Source organism: Vipera berus (assembly GCF_964194415.1).
Source record: "Vipera berus genome assembly, chromosome: 4".
Lineage (NCBI taxonomy): Eukaryota > Metazoa > Chordata > Lepidosauria > Squamata > Viperidae > Vipera > Vipera berus.
This window is the reverse complement of record NC_138206.1, coordinates 53763059-53787193: the sequence shown is the minus strand read 5'-3', so window position 1 is coordinate 53787193 and position 24135 is coordinate 53763059.

Below are 24135 nucleotides of genomic sequence, written 5' to 3'. Positions count from 1 at the left end.
GATGCCTCAACGCTGACTTTTCCACGGTTTGTTTTGTGAGAGTTGAAGAATAAACCTTGTCACCCGTACCTTTGGTGTGTTCGTGATTCTTCGCTGAGGACATCGTGACAGCAATATTCTAGAATTTAGGACATATTGTGAATTTATTTTGAGCAGATGTAACTAAGAGAGCACTATCAGTACTACAGTTCTTGAGTTATTTCAGAGTGGGTTGTATTTTTTGACAAATCAAATATCTTTAACACAGTATAAATACCAGTAGATTTTTTAAAAAGTATGTTTGTGCACGCATGGACATATTCTGTAACAGTCCAGAGTAAGACCCCAAAATCAGAAAAGCAGGATGTGTTTTTTGTTAAGCAATAAGGAACTACACACGTGTAAAACCATGATTGGTATGAAGAAGTTGAATGTGCAATAGCTACAGCATGCTGCCTTTATCAAATATGAAGCCACAACTGCATCTAACTCTAGTTGTCTGACCAACTTTGTTGAAACCTGTCTGCTGATACAGGATTGAAACTATCCTACATGCTTGCTAATTCATAGCTGCCATGCTTTAAACTCTTGCTGTGCTCAGCAGCACTTAAATTCTTCCACAAGACCCAGGGCTGCTTCAGAAGAATGATAAACAAAATTGTATGGTTAGTGTTATCTTCTTGCCTTCATGCCCTTTTTTCTCCTAAATAAATGTGTGGAAGAGCTTTTAGCAATGCATTATTATTCACCTTAAAAATAATTATGTAGTCATACGGTGCTAATATAAATTGCTTGCAAAGTTCATAGGAAGTAGACAGGGTGATAGCCTTCTCCATGGTAATCCCCACTTGTAGATCTCTCACCCTACTCCAGCCAGGAAATATATACAATCCCCTAACTTGTTAATATTTCATAAGCTAGTTAAATAGAAATTGTTTCAGCGGGCCTAATTGATTTAAGGGAGAGCAAATCTATGATTTGATGGTTATATTTTATTATGTTGGTGTTGTACGGCACCCAGAATCCTTGGAATTATAATTGATAATGGGTATTTTAAATAAGTAAATACTTTTCATTATAAGATAGCATCAATTATTTTATCTCCCTGTAGGTTGATGCTAGCAATTCTGGCTTTGCACAACCTGTTATTGAATTCCTACATGTTTCTGAATTCCAGTCAGACTCTAGTCAGTAGTCTGGAATGATGGCAGGTCTTGAAAAAAAGCAATGTTTATTTCTGAATTTATAAACCACTTCAGGCAAAATGATCCTAAGTGTTACACAAAAGCAGTAGCCATAATCAATGCAATAATAACAAGATAACATGGAGCTGGGTTACTTAGGGGATTGCCTCTCACTGGTTGTGTCTAGCTATCCGATTAGATCCATCAGGTAAGGCAGGGGTGTCAAACTCAATTTCATTGAGGGCTGCATCAGCATTGCGGTTGCCCTCAGGGGGCCAGGTGGGTATGGCCTGGGTGGGCGTGGCCTACTGGGTGGGTGTGGCTAAAGTGCGTATGGCCTACTGGGTGGACATGGCCAGCTCTAGATCGTTCGCATCAAGGGTGCCTATGGGGGCCTGGGCAGGAGTGGAACAGATCTGAGGGTCTCTGGCAGAAGGAGGGTCTCTGGGCCAGGGCCAAGGCAGTGGGGGCCGTTCCCTCACTGTTTCCAGGATGGCTTCGCGGGCCGCATGAAACCACAGGCCGGATCTGGCCCCCGGGCCTTGTGTTTGACATGTCTGTGGTAAGGTATATTATCGGTCCTATCCTGTAGTGAGTGCTGTCTGCCTGAAGCCAGGAAGAGAGCCTTTCAGTCATGGTGCCCACTCTGTGGCACACCATTCTCCCAGAAATCAGGCTAGCCCCCACCTTGTTGGTTTTCTGAAAAGCCTTGAAGACATGGTTATGATACAGAGCATAAAGACTGGAATATATGGCAGAGCCTGTAAGATGATTGCATGGAACTTAAATTTTGATTTTATTTAAAGTTTTATCTACATCAACATAAATGTTAATTATGTATTTGTTGTTATGCTGTTCAGGCTGTATAAATACAATATATAATTACAGTAAGAGTCATAAGTAATATTGTTTTCCCAGCAGCAGGAGCTATGTAGCATTCAAGTCTTAAAGACCTTTTGGAAGGTCATGAGAATGGGACCTATCCTTGCCAGAGAAAGAGAATCCCCATAGAGAATATCTATTTTGAATTGCACTTGGAAGAATATGTGGCAAGTCCTGCAGCAGTGATGTTGCATGGCAATATAAAGACAGCCCAGTCACCATCCGACATTGGGCTGGATAGAGATTCCCAGTCCCAGTGGCATGATATAGCTAGAGCCTTGTGTTCTCACTTCCAGGACATTCCAGGCAGTTCACATTTACCAGTGACCAAAACACCAGATGAGATGAAGATCTTGAATTTCCTCATTATTATCAAGTTTCCATTAACTACTGTTTTTAAAAGGCTACGAAGGGGGACTCTGATCTAGTTGAAAAATAATTATGTTTAATTTTCAGTTATTGCTTTTAATTTTCATTTATGACTCACTTGAGTAGTTGCAGAATTGTAGTATGAGTGTTTTAAAAGTGCACAGGCCATTTTAGTTAAGCCTTCCAAACAAGCTGAATTTAATATTAGCATTAGCTGTTTGAAAATGTCTCGGCCAGTTTTTTTAAACAATGGTTTAAAAATCTATAGAAAGATTACCACAGAGAGAAGACAGAACAATATGATGATTTCTCAGTTTGTTCATATTCCATCTGCAACATTGACTAATGTTCTAAAAAAGAAAGAAAATGTACAACACCCACCGAAGATATTTAAAATGTCAGACTAAATGACTGTTTGAAGCAAGGAATAAGTTTTGGGGTTATTATAACATCAAATTACATGATATTTAAGTTATTGCATTATGCATGTTTGATGTGTTAGACATCAAAATACAATATGCTTCATTTATATAGGCTTATACACATCATACTGCATGACCTTCTATTCTACCCTCAAGTGTAGATCCACAAGTATCATCTCTCATCTTTTTATATACCGTATTATAGTTATTGTAATGTATTGGGATTTCATTTGAATTGTTTCACTTGTCTGTTTGAATGCTGCTTAAGGTTGCTCAGTTGGTGTGTCTGTGTAACGGTCACTGACTAGCCAGAATTGCTGTCTCCAAGAAGATCATTGGATGATTTGGGGTGGGAATGAGTTCCTTTAATCCTATTGGCCACCGCCTAGTGGCCAACCATATAAGTAGCTGCGCAGAAGCCTCTGTTTCAGTTCTGTTCCTGATTGCCTCAATAAAGCAATGTTCCTGTTTGCAACCTCTCATCTCACTTACTGCCTCCAAAGAACTCACTACACAACAGTTATGATTCCACTTTTTACCAGAATAGCCCAAAGAGAAACAGAGAGGTGGCAAAAGAGCATGATGGCCACACAATCATGTAATTGAAACCTTACTCTTTTTTGTTTTTGTTTTGTATCACTTAAATTGTATGGTTATGGTTGGTATCTTGGCTCTTTGATCCTCAGTAGAGGTTCTTGCTCTGCAAAGCTCTGGATTCTTTTTTTAAGTGAAAACAGAAACAAAACCCCAGCTTTCAACTACTGTAACAACATATTAATTTCTAATATTTGAATATATCAGCCCAAATATTTTCAATGTTCTCACTTCGTGATTTATAATTTCCCATAATAATTACAGTTTTGATAATAATAATGCCCTCAGCACAGACATGTCATTTCTTTTTGATACTAGTGTCTGTATACTGAAAATGTCTATTTATATGGTATAAAAAAGAAACATCTCATCTCTTTTGCTCCTGGTTCATGCTCATATCTTCTTGCTCCTTCCTGCTTCAAACTAAATAAATACTGCAAAGCTTGGCTTGGTACTACTGGGCATAAGAGGATTCTGGGCTATTCCTTGCAATAGATTGGGCCTCATTTCACAAAGAGCAAATGAGAAAAGAATTTATGGTTTAAATTATTTTTATTTTTATTTATTTTAATTCCATTTATATCCCGCCCTTCTCCGAAGACTCAGGGCGGCTTACAAGCTCAGCAGTAGCCTTCATTCTATGTATATGCCTGCTTATTAGGGCTTTCACCCCCCCCAAGCGGCATTATTACAAAGTCAGCTTAATTGCCCCCAACAATCTGGGTCCTCATTTTACCTACCTCGGAAGGATGGAAGGCTGAGTCAACCTTGAGCCTGGTGGGATGCGAACCTGCACTAATTGCAGGCAGCTGGTGTTACTTAAGGAGGCATTAGCCCACTGCTCCACCAAGGCTCATTACATCCCAGTACTGGCCTTGCTTGAAGTGAGCATACTGAATGCTCCCACTTTCATAAAAAGCCTCATTCACAGTAACGTCCGTGAAGAATTCTTTAGTTCGGGGGTAGGCAACCTTGGCTCTTTTACAACTCGTGGACTTCAACTCCCAGAATTCCTGAGCCAGCTGCTCAGGAATTCTGGGAGTTGAAGTCCACGAGTCGTAAAAGAGCCAAGGTTGCCTACCCCTGCTTTAGTTTTAAGTTGGTCGTTTTCCTGCAGGTTATTTTTCTCTGTAAAGAATATTCTTCTTCTTCTAAGTGTTATATAATGTAACATTACTGTAAACCTACATAGCCTTCAGAAGCAATATATGCCATCAAGCATTTATTCTACTTTCTTACCTGCTGTTGGGAGAACCAGCCCATTTGTCTTATTCAGCATCTGCTTATTCTAAATGGAATTTTCCCTGGCACACAACGATATATTCAAATATTAAAAAGCTGAGAAAAGAGAATTTATAAAGACTTCTCATTAATATTAGACAACGTACATTAAGCAAAAAGCTTCAGCAACTCCCACATAAAACCTTTTAATTCTAGGATGTTTTGGTTTTTTGTTGTTGTTTTTTTCTTAAATGACCGATAATGAAAAAATAAGTAGAAAAGTAGACAATAATGGCAACACTTGGCAGTAGTGCTAATACATGTTATGACTGTCCTTTATGAAGCTCTGATAGCAACTACTTGCAAAAAAAACCCATCTGCAACCCTTGATATTTTTGCTGCACTTAATTTCATTTTGCTTGACAAGTCCAGCTGTTTAATATCTTATAAGCAAAAGGAGAAGGAATTATTTGAAACAAAACACCTAATTCAATTTGCTTCAACATATGAAATATGAACCAGTACTTCCTACGACATGATGGGGTTTTATAACATTTGATCACTTGGAATATTAACTTTTATCTTTCTATCATAAAATAAAAATAATAGGTCAACTGTTGCCTCCAGGTAAGAAATATATTATGGTATAACTTGCTTGTGAAAAACAGTCTGCTTCACAGATCCAGGGAGTGTTATCCTGGGAAAAAAAATACAGTACATTTCCAGATAGACGTGAGCAGAAGTAAATGCAGAAGTAACATCCAAATGAAACATTGAATGAACTGTTTCCTTAGTGATAATGGCTGTTTACAAAATATCTATAAGAGGTTACTCAGGGAACTGATGGATATAAGCATTGTACAGTAATAATATCTCTTTGTTTCTGTGACATTCATAAAACGTAACAATTGATGAGCTTGAGGATGGGTGTTGAGATGGCCTTGTTCTTCTAAAATTAAGACTACAGTAATCTGCAATAGTTCCAATTGCCACTTTTCATTATGGTAGCTAATAAGCGCGAATCCTTATAACAACTGCATGTTAAGTTTTAATCTGGAATGAGCAACTACCCTCTAATGATTGTCACCTTCAAAAACTTCAATAACCTTTTTTGCTCTGAGAAATCAAAGATCCAATTTCATTGTCTTATTATTAATAGTAGATTTCGTGCATTGTGTATGTGTAGGTAAAGGTAAAGGTTCCCCTGCACATGCGTGCTAGTCGTTTCCAATTCTAGGGGCCAGTGCTCATCTCTGTTTCAAAGCCGAAGAGCCAGCGCTTGTCCGAAGACGTCTCCGTGGTCATGTGGCCGGCATGACTAGACGCCAAAGGCGCACGGAACACTGTTACCTTCCCACCGTAGTGATCCCTATTTTTCTACTTGCATTTTTACGTGCTTTCGAACTGCTAGGTTGGCAGAAGCTGGGACAAGTAACAGGCACTCACTCTGTGTACAAATGTGCAAATTTTAATTCTCCACCGTTAAAAAAAACCTGTGTGTTTGAGAAAGAAATTCTCAAAGGGCTTATTGAGGTCAACCAATTTCCCATCTCTGTCTTAAGTTTAATGATGCTGCCCCCTCCCATAGTCCTCTTTTCTTTCTTTGAATCCCCCCCCCTTTGTTCTTTTCTTCCCAGTTACCTTTAAGGACAAAGAAGCAGAGCAGCGACAGCAATAGTAAGAACATATACCCAATATGTCTCATCTCATAAAAGTGCTTCTTTCTTTCTCAGAACATTTGGCTACTTTGATTTCTCCTTCATAATGACTATAAATGAACAAAGCACAATTGCCAATGATTTCCAGAATCTGACAGTTACTTTCGTCATAAGAGGGGCCATACCAGGGACATCCAGGTAAAAAAATCAAGAAGACATTTGTGACTGCACAATTGAAGCTCCATCCCTCTTTCCATATGACATATATGCAATGCACATTAAAAAGATCATAATCCTAGGGTAAACAGTTCAGTTAAATTAATCTAAATACATTTTAAAACTTTATTCTTGCCAGGAAAAAAAAAGAAGAGAAATCATTCAAATGTCAACCGGGAAAACTTACTAATTATCTATCATTGAAGATTAGATTTCTCTTAGGTCTATATTAATAATTCTCTTTGTTACATACTGAGCCTTAGAACATTGTTCTAAGTGCAATAATTAATTTTATATGCTAAAATGGACAAAGGGTAGATTTAGATCTTCCACATGTTAGATGTGGTAATAATGCAAAATGACTGGGGTTGAAGGGATCACAAATCTAGACTGGGTAAATTGTCGTGTTTTCTTCAACATTACCTTATTGTCATTTTAATGATTGAATTATCTTAAATCTTGATCCATTTTCTATGTTTCCTGATTCAAAATAATGAAAAATGCTTAGAAGAGTTGGAAGGAAGGGTGCATATGTGTAGTTTTGAGGCAGTCTTGACTCCTAGTAACTGGACAAATCCTGGCTGTGGTTTTTGGTAACATTTTTGGAACTCAGGTCTTGCCCACTTGTAGGACCATAAGCACTAGACCAAACTGCCAGCTTGGAAGAGCATACACATCCCTAAAAAAACTTTTACTTATTATACATATATTTCATACCACAAAGTAACAATAGCAAGATAGGCCCAGCTGCCATATATATGGAAAGCTGTTACATCCAGGCTGCCAATATCCAGATAATCACTAATTGGCAGCAAATCTCTATGGCTGCCGTTCAGTGGGTATCTGGATTTTGGCCCCCCAGAGTTGATGGCCCTACATAAAACTGTATCATTTTCTATCTACAACAAAAAGGGGGGAAACATGACCAGCCATGATTAAATATTCCTGCACTGTTGAATAGAGTATCTATTGCACTGATTTAGTTTTATGATCAAAAGAAGTTCATTTTTAAAGCAACCTGCTGTTGTGTTAAAAAGATAAGGCACTCAAGTTCATTATTCCAAAGGTCACATAATAAATTAACATCAATTTCATCTACCTTGTTCTCTTTTCGACAAACACAAGTTTTCAAAATAGAAATATAAGTTGAACAGAGAAACAGCACAAGTACTTCACTCTTTCTACAGGTTCTAAACCACATTCATTCCAGGTAAATTATTACGTGTGCAAATGTTCAATCAAACATAATATGTTAGATGTAAGTGGTCAAATGATCACTATGTCTTCTTCAGTTTTTTCCATGCATGTAAGCTCTGAATATTTATGCATTTGTGATTTGTTTGTTTAAAACATTTATATAAAAGATTTATATGATCATTTGCATGTGCACAGGAAAACAAATAAATACAGGAATAATATTATAAACATCGACCAACTCCTTCTCGCATTAAATGCAATCAGAACCATCTATTGTAGTCTGCAATACTTATTATTATTATTCAAATAATATTAAATGCTCCAATTTCTTAACAATCTAGTGATTAGAAAATATTGTACCGAACTAAATTATAACTCTTTCTAATTATACCAATAAATCGGCTTCTATTTTTTCTTTCTTTCTCTCTCTTTTGGCAATAGAACGTGTGTTAGCTGCTAAAAATACAGAAAGTTTCATAACATATGACTGCCTGATGCCCTTTGGCCCTTATTAATGCGGATATTTCAAAGTGTTCTAACAATTGTGTTCAAACATGAAATTCATGTGACTGGCAATAAGATATTTTGATTAACTATTGTCATGTGCTGCCTATTAACAAATTAGATAAAAGGGAACGTGTTATTTATGTTATTTATTACAGTTAAATGACTATTTGTAGTTGTCAGCCTTTTTGTGCTTTTTGAAGAAATCAAGTGCAGAGATCGTGTAAGTAGCAAATGTTAAGATTCATTTTATAGTCATTGGATATTTTGCCATTATGATTGACATGCTTGACATACGGTATATTAGTTTTAAGACAGAATCATACAAATATCTTAGCCACATTCTTTTTTCCCCCCTGAATATCCTATTCCTAATTTATAGGTATGTTATTATAGCATAATATTTGTCAGTCTGCTGGTGCTGTTACGTTAAATTCACCAGCAAATGTGTGCTGTTCAAAGGATATACCTTTAGACTGAAAAAGCTAATTGAATGGTTTATTTACAGTATACAAGATGTGTTTGGGATGTTGCTGTTGTTGTTTCACAGAAATCCACTTCTATGAAACTTCTCTGAGCTTTTTGCGTTTTAGCAGCTGAATTAAGACCAAGGATTGGACAGGAGTAGACCACCCTGCTACCAGAAAGTCTGGGATCACATGGAGCCCAACCACTATGCAGCAGTATACACCAAGGCCTCGCATGGAGATTCCCTCACCTCTGTCTCTGAGTGCTGACTCTTCTCCTCTGCTCTTATTTAAAACTAAAACATACCATCCTTGCTTCTAGTTACCAGTTACAAGAGCTAATCCAGGGGTAGGCAACCTTGGCTCTTTTATGACTTGTGGACTATGCTGACTCAGGAATTCTGGGAGTTGAAGTCCACGAGTCATAAAAGAGCCAAGGTTGCCTAAAGGTAAAGGTAAAGGTTCCCCCGCATAAGCGTGCTAGTCATTTCCGACTCTAGGGGCCGGTGCTCATCTCCGTTTCAAAGGTGAAGAGCCAGCGCTTGTCCGAGGACGTCTCCGTGGTCATGTGGTCAGCATGACTAGACAGCAAAGGTGCACGGAGCGCTGTTACCTTCCCACCATAGTGGTCCCTATTTTTCTACTTGCATTTTTACGTGCTTTCGAACTGCTAGGTTGGCAGAAGCTGGGACGAGTAACAGGCGCTCACTCTGTTACGCGGCACTTGGGATTTGACCCGCCAAACTGCCAACCTTCAGATCGACAAGCTCAGTGTCCTAACCCACTGAGCCACTGCGTCCCTTTAAAGGTTGCTTACCCCTGAGCTAATCTATTAGAGAGTCAGTTATAGTAGAACTGGCATAAAAATCAGTTGAGGGTTAAAATAGGCATTACTCTGATTTTATTATCTGAATTCCTGGAAATCACTGCTTTGGTCTGGTTTGCTTATTCCTATATTTCTCTTTCAAATGTACTCGTTCCTTTCCACGCTCATGGTATATATATATAACATGCATAGTTTATTCTCATTGTCATTGTCATTATCACAAACCACAATTTGCCTACACTTCAGACCATAGCTGCCATTATGAGTCTGAGCCCAACCATATAAATTGGATATTATATATGAATCAGGCCCATTTAAAAGCAGTGTTTTAAATAATAAAAGAATGCTTTAAAATAGTGACATTTTTTAAAAAAAACAATTGCAAGAAGAAGAAGAAGAAGAAAAGAATCCAGTATTAACCAATGTAATGCCTTCCTGTTGTTCATTGAATACAGCCCATGGGTGGTTGCCTTGCAAAGGAATGGGCTTTTGTACACAGATTTAAGATGGAACTGCAGGCCAGCAGATTTCATCTGTTTCGCAGAAAAAGTATGGAACGCTAGTATCACTTTAGCTGCCAGCAGCCGATTCATAGATGGCAGTAAGATACTAAGGTGGGCTCAATCCAGCTGATTCCGCCCAGTTTGGGAGAATCCATTCATTTTTTTCCCCCTAGGAGCAAGCATCTCTCCACTCTGCCTTTGGTGGGGAGTGACGAACACAGCTACACTGAAGAGCCCAGAGATGCTGGCCAGAAGCAGATAAGATCATCTTTATTGTTATTTTTTACTGTGGGCACAACGGCACACGTCAAAAATGAAATTTAGTTGCCCGCTCTGAAAGTGAAACACATACACGACACACACCTAAAACATACTATATACAACATATGTATAGACCCACAGCCCTACATATACATAACAATAAAATATTAAATACTGTCCATCTTGAATATATAATGGAAGGAGGAAAGCTGAGAGTTCACAAGGTTAATGCTGTATGGAATGAAACTATGGTCGACTCTGGATGTTCTGCTATGGATACCACGAAGCCTCCTCCCAGAAGGTAACAAGGAACACAGGTCATGAAGAGGATGTGTAGTATCCCAGATAACCTTACGGACCCTGTTCAAGCAACGCTTCTGTGCTATGTCCTGGATGGGAGGGAGGGAACTGCCAATGATCCTTTCGGCCGTCCTCACCACTCTCTGCACCGCACTAGGAACTAAACATATCGGGTGATGCCCCCATGACCTAGGGTAGGGGTAGGCAACCTTGGCTCTTTTATGACTCGTGGACTTCAACTCCCAGAATTCCTGAGCCAGCCATGCTGTCTCAGGAATTTTGGGAGTTGAAGTCCACGAGTCATAAAAGAGCCAAGGTTGCCTACCCCTGACCTAGGAAGTCACATTGCAATCCCAATCCTGCAGCAGGAAACTGTCTCTGTGGGTCTGGGTTCTGCTGGCCCCACTTCCTGTTGTTGGGCTTGCTTTGCTCCCAGCTGTTGACCCATTTAGATTGCACCTCCGGACAAATCCCAGGTGAAAATCACAGACAACCTGTCAAAGAAGAGGTTCAAAACGTCAGTTTATAAAATAGGGCCATGAGGTCATAAATGCTGTGCATTCCAAGGGAGGGGGGGGAGGTTAGCTCAGCAGGTGCATTATCTCAAACAAAGTGTTACCAGGATTTCAAATAAGAAACTTGGGGTCACAGGGCAAAGTATGTTCACCCAGATGACTTCAGAAAATTGCTACCTCCACTGTCAAAGAGTAGATTAGGAATTCTGCAGCTGAGATGCAGCAGCTGGATGAGTGGTGTTGAAGAGCTGGAATTTAAGAAAGGGGTTTTGCTATGAGATTTGGTGTAGGGACTCTACATTGCTTTAGGAGCACCACATGAAGGCCAAAAGTGAGGATTTGGGGTTTTCTTGAGAGCAGCGGCCACTAGAAGGAAAGTCTACGAAAGAAAAAAAAGAAAGCTGAACTCTTTCAATGGCATGCTTTAAACCAGATGAGCTAGTCAATTTTAGGGTTTCCTCCCTGTCAATCAACCTAAATTAAGAAGAAAAAAACAGTGGCTTTGGAAGCCAGAGTTCCAATCTTTGCTTGACATTTCCTGATCTGTGTCAGTTTATCTGCAACTGGAGCAGAGTGAGACCTTTTGATTTCCATGCAACGGCTTCTGATTGGTCAGTTTTTCTAGGGGCTTTGCTTTTGCTTCCCAAACTTTTTCCTTACTCCAGCTTTTGCAGCAACTCAAAAAGAGAGAGATTGTTTGAGCTTCATTTTTTAAAAATTCTATTGGTTAGCTGGAGGGAAAAGTCATTGGTGCATGGTGTATTCTCAATATTCTGAAATTGGCAGAACTTAAGATAATTGAAAGTCAGCTTCAGATGGTTTGGGAGGGATGGAGGTATGTGGAAATTTTGCTCATCTGTAGAAAGTACCCAAAGAAAATTGGCTTCCAAAAAACATTCTTTTCTCTTTCTTTATTCTATTTTCATTTGGCACTCTCCACGTTTTCCCAATAATCCTTCTATTTTTGTTTTAAAAAATTAAGAAAGCACAGTGCTTCTGATAAATGATACTTGGAGTCATATGTCCAAAAGCATTCCATGTTGCCCAAGTCAACTGTTAATTGTACCTGTAAGTTAGAGCAGGGCTTTTCAACCAGTGGTACGGGTACCACTTGTGGTACATTGGCACCTGGCAGATGGTACACGACCATCCTAGAAAAGTGGTAGCTGGGGAGGGGAATCAGCTGAACCGGTGGCAGCACCACACAAGTCTGAGTGAGAGATGGCTGGAGCTGCAGGGCTGTCAGGGCTCAGTGGAAGCACCAGGATCACCGCCAGGCTCCAGCTGGAGCTCAGCGCTGATCCTGGTGCTTCTGCTGAGCCCAGAAGAAGCGCTGATCAGCTGGAATGTTGCAGCATCTCCAGGGTCTTGTGATTTTCATTCAGATGCTTGGCAACTGATTCATATTTATGATGGTCATGTGAAGTGACCAAAACCTGCTGCAACCACCCAGCAGGCAGGGGGAATAAAAACCAAACACCCCCCACCCCACCCCCACTGTGAACCCTCAACAGAAATGCTCACAACAATGAAAACCTCGGACAGGAGGAAGAGCGACGCCAGGCAGGCAGGTGTCTTGCTCAACTGTGGCTTGGGGGGCACTTTTTTCAGTGCCATTGTAACTTCGAGCAGTCACTAAGTGAACTGTTGTAAGTCGAGGACTACATGTAGTTCATCACTTTTTTCCTTTTTTGGGGGGGGGTCATCAAGTTTTTGACACCTTGCTAGGTGACTGGTGGTACTCGGAAGTTGCCATATCCTAAAAGTGGTACAATGGGTGAAAAGGTTGAAAAGCCTTGAGTTAGAGGAAAGGCAGCATGATTCACTAGGTCTTTGTAAGACCTTTATTTCATCACGATATTCCCTTTGTACCATAAAGGGAACTTGATCCCTGATATCAAAGTGTCAAGGCAATTCATGGCACTGCTGGACATGGTAAAGGAGGCATTCAGAGCAATGTGAATGAAGCAACGTGGCAGCTTTGCTTTCCACAGCTTAGAAGGTCCTCCTGGATTATAGTTTACCAGATGGATTTGGGGATGGATTTGCTGCTACTGCTTAACAAGTGGGACTTAGTGGCTGTTCAAAGTTACAACAAACCCCTCAAAAGCTACTTAGGACTGGTTCTGGAGTCACAAGGGCTGCACCCTGCCCCATGATCACACAACTGTAGTTTGGGCACTTGGCAACCAGTTGACCTTTGCAGCTTATTATAGCATTCCACAGTGACATGACCATGATTTACAAGGTGGTTGTTTTTTTTGCCAGTTTCCATCCTTTTCATCTAGTTTCCAACAGAAAACACTATAGTGATGGATTTAACAAGAAGTTGTAAAATTGGGTCTGGTCATGTGCATACTTTGACTTAAAACCATCTGTCCTTAAAAGCCACTCAGGAACTGCAGCCAGTCCAGAATATTGTGGCATTATGCAGTTCAGGGCCTGCGTCAGGATGTCTACTATGCAAACTGCCCTGATTGCCAGTAAGCTTCTGGATGCAGTTCAAGGTTCCGGTTGTGACTGAGAAAGCCTATCATGGTATCATCTAATATCATCTAATGATCTAAAGAATCATTTCTCTCCCCCCCCCCCCAACTCCTGCATTGTTTAGGCCACAAAGTAAGATTTGAAAAGAGGCAGACTCAGATCCCTTTGTTAAAATTGGAGGAAACATAGCCAATTAATTTTTATTTTATTTATTTATATCCTACCTTTTTTAGAGGAGGGACGCGGTGGCTCAGTGGGTTAGGACACTGAGCTTGTCGATCAGAAGGTCGGCAGTTTGGCGGGTCGAATCCCGAGTGCCGCGTAACAGAGTGAGCGCCTGTTACTCGTCTCAGCTTCTGCCAACCTAGCAGTTCGAAAGCACGTAAAAATGCAAGTAGAAAAATAGGGACCACTACGGTGGGAAGGTAACAGCGTTCCGTGCGCCTTTGGCGTCTAGTCATGCTGGCCACATGACCACGGAGACGTCCTCGGACAAGCGCTGGCTCTTCGGCTTTGAAACAGAGATGAGTACCAGCCCCTAGAGTTGGAAACGACTAGCACGCATGTGCAGGGGAACCTTTACCTTTACCTTTACCTTTGTTAGAGCAGGTAGCACACACTGATCAAAAACTTTTCTCTTCAGGCATAGAGGGAGGTTGTTCTTGAAAATTATGCTTAGCTTGCCGAATGCCTCCCAACCACATTTAACATGCCGTTCAATTTCTTCTATTCTTCACCTACCATTGAGATCTGTTGGCCAAGTTATATGTAGTGGTCTGCTACATCTAGTTCTTCTCCAGATTTTTTTTTCCTTTCCTTGGTGAATTTATTAAACATAGCCTGGCTCTTTTTCAGGTTTATTTTTAAGCCAAATGGTTCTCCTGCTTTGTGCAGCTCTTGTATGTGTCTTTGTAGCTCTTCTGGGTCTTGTGAGAAGAGAACAACACTATCTGCAAATCTTACGTGATTTAAATAGGTGAAACGTGGGCACTAATCTCCCAATTGATACAAAAGCTACGAGTGGCGCAAAGAGCCATGAAAAGATACATACATGCTCAGCGTTACAAGACAAGATAGAAAAACCTGCACACGGATTAGAGAACAAACGAAAGTATACAATATCATCAAGAGAGTAAAAGAATTGAAATGGAAATGGGCTGGTCACATAGCAAGAAGAACTGATGACAGGTGGACCAATGGGGCAGTCATAGAAAGGATCCCACTTGATAAAAAGCATCCACGAAAGAGACCTAAAACAAGATGGATTGATGACATCGGCAAGTATGGTGGGCCCAATTGGCGAAAGAAAGTTTAGGACCTTATTGGTTGGAAACCTACAGAAGAGGCCTTCATCCTGCAGCGGACAGACAATGGCTAGAATAATGATGATGACATCTCACCTTTATTATTTTTATAAACCACACAGTGCTGCGAACATATCCAACATGCCTTCCTCCTTCTATGTTTCCCACAACAGCACAGCATTGTGGGTTGGGCTGAGAGACAATAATTGGCTCAAATTCACCCAATAGGCATTCATGGCTATGGTGGGATTTGAACTTGGAGTCTATGGTATTCTAGCCTACTGCTTTAAACTCTAGACTAAACTGTCCCTTACCTAATTTACCAAAACAGAGAGGTTGCAGGTTTGTACCGCAATGGGATTTACCATGTATTTTAGCAGGAAACGTAGAGAGGGTGGGCTCTCAAACTGAGAGCCTTCCTAAGCATATTGATAAGCCTAGAATCCATTATCAGCATCCATTTTCCTCTGAATTCAGGGAGAACTCATCCTAAACCTAAGAGGCTTTTCTACAAAAGTGATTTTTCCATGTATTTTACCAGGAAAGGTAGAGAGGATGGAATAAAAAATAAGCACCCTCAATAGCATAACGATGGGCTACTAATTTGTTGTCAACATCCGTTTTCCTCTCCCAATTCAGGAAGAACTAATCTTAACCCTGAGTGGGTCATTTCCCAAAAGGATTTTCCATGTATTGTAGCAAAAACTGTAGATAGGGCGGACATGCAAACTGAGTACGCTCCAAAGCATATGGATGCACTACGAATCTGTTGGCAATGTCCATTTTGCAGTCTGAATTCAGGGGCACCTAACCCTAACCCTAAACTTGTTTTTGATGCAATACAAATCTCCAACGGACTTGTAGTGCATAATTATGCTTAGGAGGGTATGGTGTTTTTGAGTTCGCTCAGTCTATGTTTCCTGGTAAAATACATGGAGAAATCCCACTGGGGGTACAAACCCAATTAGGGTTTGGGTTAGGTGCCTATGAATTCAGACAGCAAAATGGAAATTGCCAATGGATTCGTAACACATAGGTAAAGGTAAAGGTAAAGGTTCCCCCGCACATGCGTGCTAGTCATTTCCGACTCTAGGGGCCGGTGCTCATCTCCATTTCAAAGCCGAAGAGCCAGCGCTTGTCCGAGGACGTCTCCGTGGTCATGTGGCCGGCATGACTAGACGCCAAAGGCACACAGAACGCTGTTACCTTCCCACCGTAGTGGTCCCTATTTTTCTACTTGCATTTTTACGTGCTTTCGAACTGCTAGGTTGGCAGAAGCTGGGACGAGTAACAGGCGCTCACTCTGCTACGCGGCACTCGAGATTTGACCCACCAAACTGCCGACCTTCTGATCGACAAGCTCAACGTCCTAACCCACTGAGCCACCATGTCCCTTTCATAACACATAGGTATGCTTAAAAGGTTGCGGAATTTTTGTGTCTTCCCTAACTATGTTTCTTGGTAAAATACATGGGGAAATCCCATTAGGGGCAAACCCCAACATAGATGATTAGGGGGACTGGAGGCTAAAATGCTTGTTGGAATTGGGTATGTCCAGTTTAATGAAGAGAAGGACTAGGGGTGACATTTATTTATTTTTATTTATTTTTATTTTAATTCCATTTATATCCCGCCCTTCTCCGAAGACTCAGGGCGGCTTACAAGCTTAGCAGTAGCCTTCATTCTATGTATATGCCTGCTTATTAGGGCTTTCACACACACCCCAAGCGGCATTATTACAAAGTCAGCTTATTGCCCCCAACAATCTGGGTCCTCATTTTACCTACCTCGGAAGGATGGAAGGCTGAGTCAACCTTGAGCCTGGTGGGACTCGAACCTGCACTAATGGCAGGCAGCTGGTGTTACTTAGGGAGGCATTAGCCCACTGCTCCACCAAGGCTCTTTTAACATGGAGACATGATAGCAGTGTTCCAATATCTCAGGGGTTGCCACAAGGGAGAAGGAGTCAAGTTATTCTCCAAAGCTCCTGAAGGCAGGACAAGAAGCAACGGATGGAAAGTATTCAAGGAGAGAAGCAACCTAGAACTAAGGAGGAATTTCCATACAGAAAAAATTAATCAGTGGAACAACTTGCCTCCAGAAGTTGCAGATGTTCCAACACTGGAAGTTTTTATGAAGAGACTAGACAACCATTTGTCTCAAATGGTATAGGGTTTCCTCCCTGAGCAAAGAGTTGGACTAGAAGACCTCCGAGATCCTTTCGAACTATGTTGTTCTGAATCACATTTACTTTTGTTCAGCTTCATCACTAGAGGCCACAGCATTCTCTTCTCATACATCTCTTGGTTTGAGCTGGGAAACAAAAACACTCTCATAAGGCAGACCATATCTCTCAGGAATAGGAGAATAAACAAAATTGTTAATAAGAATGCAGATCTGAATTTGCCTGTTAAAAAGAGTAGTGAGAGGTTCTGGAAGATTTTAAAAAAATGAAGATCTGTGGCTGAAAAATGCTACTGTTTCTTATGTTCTTCTAATTTCAACCTGTTTTATGGCTACAGGTTGAAAAGTGTGGGACTAGAACTCACAGCCTCCCAGTTTCTAGTTTGATGCCTTAACCACTACACCAAACAGGCTCTTGTATCCTTTCTATCCTATTTAATCTAAATTACATTTACTTTCTGTCCCACTTAATTCTAAATTATATTTACATTAGATTGCCATGCAGTTGTGTCAGTGAGCCATATGGAATCCCCAAGCTAAGCACATTCTAAAAATAGCTCTTTCAATCTTTCTGGACATTATTTTAAATTCACAAACCAAATTTTGATTAAAACGTCAAATTATTGTTCATGTTTGACTCTAAAGATAAAGGCTATTAAATCTAGGGTGCACAAAAATATTCAAGTGACCACTAGGTGGCAACAAGGACACTTTTTGTTTAGTATCCCTTTGCTGCTATTCGGTGGTCACCAAGATTCTTTAACCCTAATAAATTAAGAAATAATTATATAAGTAGCAATATAATAACTTATGCATAGTGCATCAATAGAACTGCAAAGTTTGAGCATGACAGAGCTGCACAGAGTCACAAGAGTTCATAAATGACATCACTGACAATATGCTAATGTTTGGGGATCAAACTGGATTCAGTATAAAAGCTGTTTTAGGTACAGTATGTCTCATATCCAGCTTCCTAACAGCCTCTTTGAGACAGAGGATTTTACCATGTAAGCATGTTTCACCTCAGAAGTAATAGAGCCCTTCCCAGTCAAATAATTATATTTCCAATAAAAAATGGGAATTGGTAAATTTGTATTAGGTAAAAAGAAAAAGTACATATACACATGTTATACAACAGGACCTCTGACAATACAGAATTCTTTTCAAAAAAGCTATAGAGGGAATAGAATTTGTCATTATGAATCATTTGTGCTGAAGAGCACAAAAAACCGCCCCCTGAATAATAGCACAATTAGTAATGAGCTGGCAAAGAAAAAGGTGGGAGGAGAAGGTGTAATGTTGTTCTGGATATATATATATATATATAAATAAATAAATAGATAAATGGATATATGTTATCATTTGCTATATTGAAGAAAGTATAACTTTCCCTCTAGTTACAATATTCTGATTTCAAGGCCCATTGCTTTTGTTATAACAACAGAATTACCCACACAGAAAAGGCAAGAACAGGTTTGGGGAAATTTCTACTGACGTAAAAAGTAAAAAAAAAATGAAAAAAGTCATCAGAAGAAAGTGAATGAAATAGAGGAGAAGTGAAGAGGAGGAGAATAACAAGATGATGATGATGATGATGATGATGATGATGATGATGATGATGATGATGATGGAATTAATGGCCCAAGATATCCACAGGAGGTGCAAAAGAATCAACCAGGCACAACCATCATCTGCACTTGTATTACTTCTCCTGCTGCTGATGCCGCTGCAGCAGCACCCGCGTGCAAAAAACCAAGAATGCCTTAACTCATGAATAGCATCAATCCCCATTGCAATATTATATTGCCGTTCTCACTTGTAAAGAGTGTTGGACTCTCTGGAGCAAATTTTGGGAGTGTGGACAGGAGGGAGGAACTGTACCATTGGATTTTGAGATTGTAAAGGGGGAGACAAAAGAATGAGCTTGTTGTGTTGTAGGAGTGAGTGCTTGCTATATCCAGCCTTGACTACATGATGATTGAATGTTGTTATATTGAGTTTATATCATTTTGTTTCTGTTTTGAAGCTCTCAGTGGTGGGATTCAACCGGTTCGCAGCACTTCGGCAGAACTGGTAGCTATTTTTTTGTTGCCCAGGCCCAGAATGGACTTCTGGAAAGGGCATCCACATAGAGAGCCAATTGTTCACCTATTTGAATCCCACCACTGGATGTACTCCACCCAGACTGATTAATTAGGAGGGAGACTATATTATATATTCTGTAAATAATTAAAAATGAATGAGTATATAAGTAAGAAAAAAAGAGAAATATGTATATAGATAATGGCATCTCATTGTCCATATGCATTCAGTTTCTGCCAACAAGTAATGTTATCATTGTAGGTCAGAATACATTCACCTTTCCTAAATAGATAAAAAAAATGGGATTACATTTCCATGTAAATAAAGATAAGTGTTAACTATCTTGAAAATTCTAAAAACACAGAAAGAAAGCGACATTTTCCAATTACATTATCCACCTTTTCATGCTGGCCTATATTGCCCACCAAATGCAAACACTATTCCGTTTACATTACATTACATTTTTCCAACCGATACATTTATCCTCACTAATTCATAAAAAGATTTTTGACAGATGGTTTCTTAAAATGCAGACAGCATTTCGATGAATTGTACAGAGTTGCTCAGCATGAAATAATTTTCAAGGGATTCTTCTCATTGTAGCCACTTATATTTATATACTTAAGTAGAAGCATTTTTGAGATCATTTATAATTACTTACAATATTTTCACTGAAATGGAATACTATGCATTCATCTTGCATTGCAAACTGCACAGTTTCTGAAAGCATAACTAAGCAAAAAAAAAATCAGTTTAATCTTGTAAAGAAATTTCCTCAGCTTCATGAATGGAGCTGAAATTAGAGCTACTGATATAATAATGTCATTGTATAAATCTCTGCTTAGATCACATTTCGTGCATTGTGTATTGTACAGTTCTGGTTTAAAAGGATATTATGTTGCTAGAAAAGATGCCAAGAAGACAATCAAAATGAGTAAGGGGCCAAAACAGCCCTGCAGAGATAAAGATTAAAGTAACTGCAACACTTTAGTTTGGAATAAGGGAATGTAACATTAACATCATAGAGGTATATGAAAGCATACTAGACAAAGATAATAACATGGAAATAGAGAAATCTTTCCTTTCTCACAGTATTAGAGCCCAAGGTCATCGCTGAAATGAAAAACAGAGATTAAGGGTAGGCAGCAGGAAATACATTTCTACGTAGTGTATAGTTAATCTGTAGAATTCACTGGTAGCAGTTGTGCGAATTGCAGCCAATTTTGCTGGTTTTAAAAAGCCACTGGACAGACTCAGTGGAAAGCTAGCAGTGGCTACTACTTTAGGTGTTGTTTGGTGATCCTGAATCAGAGACAGCAAACTTTAAATACTAGTTCAGGAAATGAATGCAGCATTCCCTCTTAATGGTAAGAGCAGGACAGGTCAGTTTTGGTATATTTTATCCAGTAGTCCCAAAGGTGCTTTTTGGCTCAGCTCATGAAATAGTGAATGTGTCTGGGCTTTGGTTATGCTTGTGCCTACTGGCTAAAATGTTTATGGAGATTCTCAGTCATCCAGGACATGGTTGTCCCAAAAGTGAGTTTTCAAAACATAAGCTGGACTTTGTATTTCCTTGAAGATGTTTTGCTTCTCATCCAAGAAGCTTCTTCGGTTCTGAAGAAGTTCTGAAGTGCTTCTTCTCATCCAAGAAGCACTTCAGAACTGAAAATCTTCTTGGATGAGAAGCAAAGTGCCTCTAAAATGCAGGAATCAATCCCACAGGAAGAAGTTCTGAAGTGCTTCGACTCATCCAAGAAGCACTTCAGAACTGAAGAAGCTTTTTGGATGAGAAGCAAAATGTCTTCAAGGAAAATCAAAGTCCAGTTGTGTTTTGAAAAACCACTTTTGGGACAACCATGACCTGGATGACTGAGAATCTCCATAGACATTTTAGCCAGTAGGCACAAGCATAAGCAAAGCCCAGACATATTCATTATTTCATGAGCTGGGCAAAAAAGCAAAGAATTAGCCAAAGGCCAGCGCTGCCTGATGCAGCACGTTCATTCCCACAAGATTTAATGATGATCACCAACATGCAAGGCTTTCAAACAATCCATAGATTATCTTTAAGCATAGTTTCCAGGACTGAAAGTGATATATTTTTATCTGAATTCTGGCTGTTTGAAAATAGGCCAAGGAAAATTCTGTTACTTTCATCACCTGCTTCTAGGGTTCCCAGAGGGATTCGATTTACTATTTTCATCGTGGTTCATAACTAAGTAAAAGAGAAAAAAGGATATAAATATCACTCAGATTCTTTTAGAAGTTTGGAGTTATATGCAGATTGAAAAATGAGTAGTCCATCCTTGAGAGTTAAAAAAATGTCTGTCCAAGCAGAATAATCAGCTTCTTGATTTGGTTGGTAAATCAAATTCCACAGTACATTGTTACTTTTCTTGTGCCTAATAAACCAAGGAAAATGAGCCATGCTCAGATTCCTTTCTTTTTTTTCTTTTTTACTGATCTGCTTCTTTTCTTTCAAGAACTGGTGACTGTTCTGTTTTGCTAACTTAAGCTTACCCTATGAAATGTGGAACGCTGAAATTCTGAGAAAGAACGGGGAATCTTGCACTCCTCAAGGTTGTTTTGATTTGTTTAGTTCCATTGATTTAATGCATAGTAGAAATTGATTTCATTTCTCCTCTCCTTGACACTGTTTTCTGCTCTCTTCTCCTTCGGGCAGCAAGCTCCATTATCTTTCCTTAGAACGATTTTTTTTCTCTCTGAAAAATCTATTATTGCACATTTGTTATTTCACAAGCTGAAATTTAATGCAAGTGATGGAAACCTTTATGTGGAAGTTAAAACCGATTCTCTGTTTAATTGATGTTCTACATGCATCCACAGATTATGAAGGAGATTTTATTTTTATTTTATTTTTATTTCAATTTTATCATTTTATTTTATTTTATGAAACCTAAGCATTTAAGAAGTAGCTCCTTGGCTTGGTTAAAGGGCTTGAATTTTAGACCAATCTGGCACCAATATGTCTTCAAAATCTATATGAAGTTGGCTACTTAGGAACTGTATAATACAGAAAAAATAAAAAGGATGAATCAATAGTCATCTTCTTCAGGAAATCTCACTGGGTTTTCTTGCACAATTCCTACAGGTACTTACTATTACCTTTCAAAAGGAATTGCAAGTATATGATGACTATTCAATCACAGACATATGTACAGCTGAGGATCAGTCTCACTGAATTCCATGGAGTTTTGAGTATGTATTTATAGGCTTATGACTTATGATTTTGGCCACCAGTGAGGAAACATTCATCCAGTCCTCACACACATACAATTAAAGCAAAAACAGAGTGCCTTATCTAACATCAGGAATGGAGCCCAATTCAGCTGTGTTCTATTGAGTATCCCTAACACACTTTAAAGAAGGGACGCGGTGGCTCAGTGGGTTAGGACGCTGAGCTTGTCGATCAGAAGGTCGGCAGTTTGGCGGGTCAAATCCCGAGTGCCGCGTAACAGAGTGAGCGCCTGTTACTCGTCCCAGCTTCTGCCAACCTAGCAGTTCGAAAGCACATAAAAATGCAAGTAGAAAAATAGGGACCACTACGGTGGGAAGGTAACAGCGTTCCGTGCGCCTTTGGCGTCTAGTCATGCCGGCCACATGACCACGGAGACGTCCTCGGACAAGCACTGGCTCTTTGGCTTTGAAACGGAGATGAGCACCGGCCCCTAGAGTCAGAAACGACTAGCACGCATGTGCAGGGGAACCTTTACCTTTACCTTTAACACACTTTAAGAACTGCTCTAAATTCCAAATCCAACTGCTGGTGTACATGTGGATGGAATCAGTATTTGTAGTCCTGTGTGAATGGCTGACTTGGTCATACAATCGGTGCCAGTCTTTAAAGGGAGCTAACATGCTGATTATGATTCAGGAAGGGGATTTCTGGGCATGGAGCAAGAAAATAAATGCAGCTTTTATCATAATGTAGCTCTTGTTTATATAGACAATGTCTACCTCAGTGTTGAATATGTATGATAAATGGTAAAGGTTCCCCCGCACATGCGTGCTAGTCGTTCCAACTCTACGGGCCGGTGCTCATCTGCGTTTCAAAGCCGAAGAGCCAGTGCTTGTCCGAGGACGTCTCCGTGGTCATGTGGCCGGCATGACTAGATGCCAAAGGCGCACGGAACGCTGTTACCTTCCCACCGTAGTGGTCCCTATTTTTCTACTTGCATTTTTACGTGCTTTTGAACTGCTAGGTTGGCAGAAGCTGGGACGAGTAACAGGTTCTCACTCTGTTACGCGGCACTCGGGATTTGACCCGCCAAACTGCTGACCTTCTGATTGACAAGCTCAGTGTCCTAACCCACTGAGCCACCGCGTCCCTTAATATGTATGATAGATACCTTTAAATCCAAGTTTTCATTCAATACAGATTTTTTTCTCTCTCCCATCTACTGTTGCTTTCAGAATTGATATTTAATATAAAACCAAACCAGTCATCTTTGAAGACAGCTGTTTAGATGAGTGCCCTCAGAATGATGCTACAAATTGGGGGTGGGGAGTGACCTTCATGATATTTTCAAAGATCTCACATTGTACTTTTTTAGAAATTAGTTAAGGATTCTTGTAAGTACAACTATATGTGGATGCCATGAAATTATGGAAGACTGTCTTTGTACATAGTAACTGCAGCAAGATTATTATACATATACAAAGATGGAAAGAGTCTTGAATACCCACAATGGAGGAATGGTTATTAAAGATGACAAATTCACAAAAATGGAAAAAATTGACTTGCTTTGGTTAGAGAAAAAAACAATTACTACATTTATCAATAACTGGAATTTCTTTACAGACTTTCTGCTGAAAATTTTTCTGGGCTTGACAATTAGCAAAGTAGAATACAGAAAGAAGGTAGCCATGATATAATAATAGAAGAAATCAAACAAAATTCATTTATTAAACCTGTCAAGAAGATCATAAACTGCTTCTTTGTATCTCATTTTTCTTTTT